This window comes from Dreissena polymorpha, chromosome 15 (genome assembly GCF_020536995.1).
Source record: "Dreissena polymorpha isolate Duluth1 chromosome 15, UMN_Dpol_1.0, whole genome shotgun sequence".
NCBI lineage: Eukaryota > Metazoa > Mollusca > Bivalvia > Myida > Dreissenidae > Dreissena > Dreissena polymorpha.
Window position 1 is genome coordinate 37,016,074 of NC_068369.1, and position 6,492 is coordinate 37,022,565.

A 6,492-nucleotide genomic window follows, 5' to 3' on the forward strand; every position below is an offset into this window, starting at 1 on the left:
AAGCACGTGTTTTTAAGTACATCAGCATCATATCCTTTTGATAAAAACGAGTTAATTAAATTAAAAAGTTTAATATGAACATTTTCTTTAACATATTTTAATTTGCGGACACGCTTCAAAACATCTCCATAAAATGATGGATGGGAAATTCCATTATTTAAATGCCATTTTAAAGAAACATTATATTTAGAAATTAAAACACCATACTTTGAGTGAAATTTAGCGAATTTACTTCTAAGGTTATGATACAAAAAGCCTTGTTTTAGCAATTTCTTTGTTAATATTAGATTACGATCATTAAAATCTTTAATACATGAACATGCTCTGGCATAACGTACCAACTGTGAAATGTAAATACCATAGGAAGGACCTTAAGGTATGTTGCCATCTAGGAACGGAAAATTCACAATATCAAAGTTAAAGTCGTCCCGTTTGACGTATAAACTAGTTTTAATCATATTATTATTAATAGTAAGATGTAAGTCTAAATACGCAGCGTCTGTATTGGATCGAGACGATCTATTTAAAGGGATCTTTTCACGCTTTGGTAAATTGACAAAATTGAAAAAAGTTGTTTCAGATTCGCAAATTTTCGTTTTAGTTATGATATTTGTGAGGAAACAGTAATACTGAACATTAACCATGGTCTAATATAGCCATTATATGCATCTTTTGACGATTTTAAAACCTAAAAATTATAAAGCGTTGCAACGCGAAACGATTGAATAATTTGGAGAGTTCTGTTTTTGTCGTTAAATTTTGTGAAACTACGAAGATTGCTTATATAAGGTATAAAATACGTCAAGTATGTGTACTTGGCGGAATAGCTCAGTAGGCTAAAGCGTTTTTACTTCAGGACTCTGGCAGGACTCCAGGGGTCACTGGTTCGAAACCTGCTCCGGGCAATGTTCTTTTCCTTTTTTTAATTTTATTCTTGATTTTTTACTGGAGCTTTTACGATCCAATGTTTTCATTTATCAATATAAAGCATTTAATGAATAAGTTAAAAAATGCCAAAATCTGTGAAAAGGCCCCTTTAAGACTAGTTCGTTTGGGTAGATTTTGTGAATATATTGTTCAAATAATGGATTATCTAAATTAAGTATGTCATCAATGTATCTACTAGTAAGGTTAAAACATTGAATCAAATCTACTTGTTTAGTTTTAGATAATTCTAACATAAATTCGCTTTCATAACGATATAAAAAAAAGATCAGCTATAAGTGGGGCACAATTAGTACCCATAGGAACGCCAATAATTTGTTTAAATATTTTACCATTAAATTCAACAAACAAGTTATCCAGAAGAAAATAAGTGCTGTACAAAAGTCAAGAGCCGTCCAAATGATCAAACCACATATTAGTGTAAGTTGATAAAAAATATACTACGGGAGTTCACATCCTTTGTGTCCTCACATGCCGTATTATGAGTGTATTTCTTCATTATCGAAATATATCATCTGTTAATATTTGATTTACACGCAGTTTTCTTTCGACACATTTAAATCACACTTTCATATCCGCGTCATGCAAAAATGGGTCTTATGCGAATATTAAGCTCAACCGGTGCATTCGCGCAGTCTGGTCAGAGTCAATGCTGGTCGCTATAAAATCACTCAATGTGTTATGGTCTGATTATGTATCTGCTAACCAGACTGAGAGATGCGCAGGCTGAGTGGGCTATATATATATATATACTATATTCTTAGTGAGATAGGTATTCGATATTCCAACAATATTAATTTAATATGATGGTGATTGCAAATTGTCTTTATATTCAGTTCTCATTACCATTTTCATCATACTTTCTATTCTTTCAGAACGTAAAAAAGGACCATGTTGTTGTTATTTTGTCTAAGTTATCTCTATAAAATAAATAGGACGATAAATAGTGCGCACACATCTATACACGTTTGTTGAGACACACGCTTTATACATTTTAATGGCTGGTGTTCAGTTTCTTAGATACGCGAGGGCATTGAAGTAAATAATGGCATACATCGCTCCCATGAGTATTTGAGTTAGATAAACAACACATTATTTGGTTCAATTATACAGAACAGAACATATTTTATTCACGTAAACTTTACAGATTTTTTGTGTTATATATACATGCATACATATAATAATTAATACAACAGGATTATACAATGAAGGATGGGTCATTAGTTATCACATCTGTTTAACAGATATCTGTTTAATTTCGACAGGTAACCTGTTATTTATTAGATGTAAAATTCAAACCCAAATGTATCCTCGAACAATCTATAATTACTGCATTCACTAGAATTGTATATATATGAGTAAACTTCGTTAATAAACAGATCGCTTCCTATCTATTTGTAAAACATGATTAACTCATTTATTAATAAGACAGTACATAGCTTTGGTTCCTGTTTGGCTATATTTTTTGTCTGTGACAAAAAAAAACGCTACTATTGAATGAAATGTCGATGTATTATTATTTTTTAACAACTTCATGGGGTGATCTTTAAAGTAAAATGCATAATTAGCTCGTCAGCTCTTCTTAAAGATAATTGTTTTGACTTGTTTGTGCTAACAGTTAGTTTCCATCTGTCCCAATATAGACAATACCCATTTGATCAATCTTTACGATTGTTAGCTGACTCTTCTGCGAAAACAGTGTCGTCAACAAAACAAAAGCTAACACATCGTTGTCGTTTGACTGAATATAAAAATGTAATCCGTCTACATATCTTCTATTTTCGTAAAATCAATGTAGGTCTATCAAAAAGAATGAAAATATTATGGGGAATACATTTTTTTCTTGCGTTACCCCAACTGAACATAAATAATTGTATGATCTTTCGCCACTACACATGATACATTATTTGGCATTGTTGTACATATTTTGACCGTGTTTAAAAACTTTCCACTTATACTAGCTCAACTTATACCACAATAATGACCTGTTGATCATATGAAATGCAGCCTGTAAATCGATAAATGCACAAAACATTTTGTTTTTGTTTTGAGTTCTTAGAATATTAATCAGCGCATATAAGACAAACATATTGTCAGCTGTTGAAACAATTTTACGGAAACCCGCTTGGTGCTTGTCAATCAGGTCATATTTAAGAATATGTTTTTCTACCCGTATGTTTAAGACTGAGGTAAATAATTTACTCACACAGCTTAAAAAAGTGATTGGTCTGTAGTTAGAAGGATCGTTTTCAGAACCTTTATTTTTGACGATAAAAAATTATCTGCAAATTTGTTTTCGTACCCAATTTTTATTTCTGCCCAAATTTTTTTCCGTTACCAAATCTGTTTTCGTACCCATTTTTTTTGGCATAATTTTTGTACCCAAAAATGTTGTACCCATATTTGTTCCAAAATTTTCGTTCCCACATACACAATTGTGGTGATGTAGATAAACTTAAATATATGCTTTTATATCAATCCTCTTCAAAAGCATCGTCACACCAGTACTGTCAGTACTTTGATTTTAAATTGGATTAATTAACCCAATTGTCACGTAAGAGTACAATACCAGAGTTAAATAATAAGGTAAAAATAATTTTACATATATACATATTTTATAATTTGAAATGATGATTTAATGTATTAATTAAAAATAGTATCAGTGTAGCATGTTTTTTTAACAAGTTTATAAAATGTTCGATTTTTTTCGCATTTTATCTCGGCATTAAATAAATCTTAACTATAAACGGTAGTAGGCTGTGATTCATCGCTAGTGAAATCAAAGACTATGTCGTCGAAATTTAAAGTTTTAAAATGGTTTTTCTGCAAGGTAATATAATATTTGCTTCAACCAACCGTATTGCGTAGTTTTGCCTAAATGAAACAGATTTCCAAACATTTCTGGGGTATGTGCTTTTCAATGACTTTATTTTTTTAGCATATTTCTGTTTAAATGTGTAATAATATTGTTTAATTGTTTTCTTGTATTTTTTGTGTGTGTTTTTTTTTTATTAAGGCGAGGGGATTTAATAATCTTGTATAGTATTCGGCTAGGTGAAAATTTGTCTGGGCTTCTTTAAAATGTCAATTGTTCCATTTGGGCTTGTTGCTATACTTTAATATACTAGTATTTACATTTTTATGAGTGCCGAAGCTGATTATACGACAGTTTTGATATAGGGAATCAATTGTCGATACTATATGGCCCATGTCATTAATTGAATAAGTATCCGTGTTTTCAAAAGCTTCGAGACCCCGGATGATGTCATTGACATTTGAAGTACTAATATTGTCAACAAAGAAATTACATTTATCATGATCCCACTATACTATTATTATAAGCATCATCATCGTCATCAGTTTTGATATACCAGTAAGCATTATCCTTATTATTATAACATTATCAACAACATTTGCATTAGAAACAATACATCAACATTTTCAAAATCATTTTAACATGTACATGTATTGTTAACATCAACAATATTCCTGTTACGGTGATTTGGAAATTGGAGAAGCATAGTAACGGGGTTATGCACATCTAAAAGTAATGGGCACAAATCTAAAACATCCATATTGATAATACGCTTAAATAACGTAGGAGACCTGATAAAAAGTATATGCTGCTTGAATTATTACAAGGTAATCTACTCATTCTGCCATTTAATACAAACAAAGCCGATACAGTAGATGGTTTGCATGTTAATATGCTCATGTGATTACCGATGTATATATGGTTGATGTATGTGTTAATAGAATGTATAAATAAAGAATTATGGATGATATAAATTAACGTTTGTCTTCCTGTGATCAATTACAATACAGCTACAAACTGTATGTATGACATATTATGATTTAAGAACGGCTACAAATCGTCTCATTTCTGGAGTTGCGGCAAAAAAATTGAGGCAGACGTTTTAAACTGAGGACAATAGGTGGCGAAATAAATGTATACCAAGCGATATAGTTGTATTTAAAAAAAGAATTAAGCAGACAATTCTGTATTTCGTCTACATAAGTATACATTGGTAATTTTAACTATTAAAATTGATTTGACACATCATGTTGTTTAGTTTCTTTTAAAACACTGTATTCTACAGCCAGCATTTAAATTGTGAGTCTGAAAAAAATATACACAAGCACAAAAATTATGATATTATTTCAAACTCCTTGGAAGATGTAAAAATCTATTGTATTTCATTAAAAAATATAATAATACTTGTTTTGCTACAATACGTATTTTTATAAAAAAAAAGATTAAAAATAAAAGGTCTTTGCGAACATTGTTGTCCTGACAAGTATTATTTTAATACCATACGCGGCTATCAAATAAGTTTTATCCGTAAACTAGTGGCACTTATTATCATATTAATAATTATAATTATTATAATAAATAAACAAATATTTTTACCGATGTTATAGCAAGTTTTTGTTATGACGGCACCAATTTGTTAAGCGCTCCTTACTCGAGCCTAGAGCTCGATTGGTCATTGTCGGCTCGGGTACTACTTTAATATACCCCGGGTACTCTTAAGTATACTTAAATGTACCTCGGGTACGGATAATATACTGAAACGTACCCGGGAATTCTAACGCTAAAGTGGTCATTGTCGGCTATTTTTTCTTCAAATTAATTATGTGCATATTTATGTAAATTTTTTGTAAAAATGACCTCTATATTATCGAAAGTCCTGCTCAAAAAAGCATGTTGCTAAAAAAAATAAAGAGAATTGTGTTTCGTATTCCGTAGCGCGTTTTACGACATCGAACTTTAGGCGGGAATAAAACACGGGTACAATCTAAATTGGCCGGGAATGTGTTCGTTTATTTTCCGTAACCAGGGTAAATTTGAGTACACTTACGATTACCCGGGGTACATGTAAGTAGTACCCGAGCCGACAATGACCAATCGAGCCTAACGCTCGACTAGACTAATCTCTTGTCTAGTCTTTAACGTGTCAACGTCTTAACGGTAAAACAAATAAGGTGAGTAGAAAATAAGATTTTAAAATTCATTCAACATATTAATGTTGTTGTACTTTTACATTTATTTACATACTTGCGCATTCATTAAAGTTAAGGGCGAATCGTTATGAAATTAGGGTGAATCGTTATGGAATATGCTGTGAGTCATTATGTATTCGTTTAAAGCGTAAAATTAACATTCACCACTGCCGCTACAAGTAAATATTTTAGCAAACCAGAATATAAAATAAATAAGTAAAATGATAAACAAGTTGAATCTATCATCAGATGTCCCAGTTTGTAATACCGACGAGGATTTCGTGAGATCTATGCTCGGAACCAGTTGAACACTGCTTATTACAGTGGTGCAGTGTAACCTAAACATTTCGCAGAAAATTGTTACGAAAATGTTTTTGTTTGTTTGTTTAATTTTAGAACTAATAATCGCGAATTACGTATCATATTAACTTATTTCCAGTATGAAATAATGCATATCAACAATTTATACTAAAACACAATTAACAAATAATTGAGCATAATTATAATTGTTTTATTCGTTTATCTTATTTCGCTTAAACCACA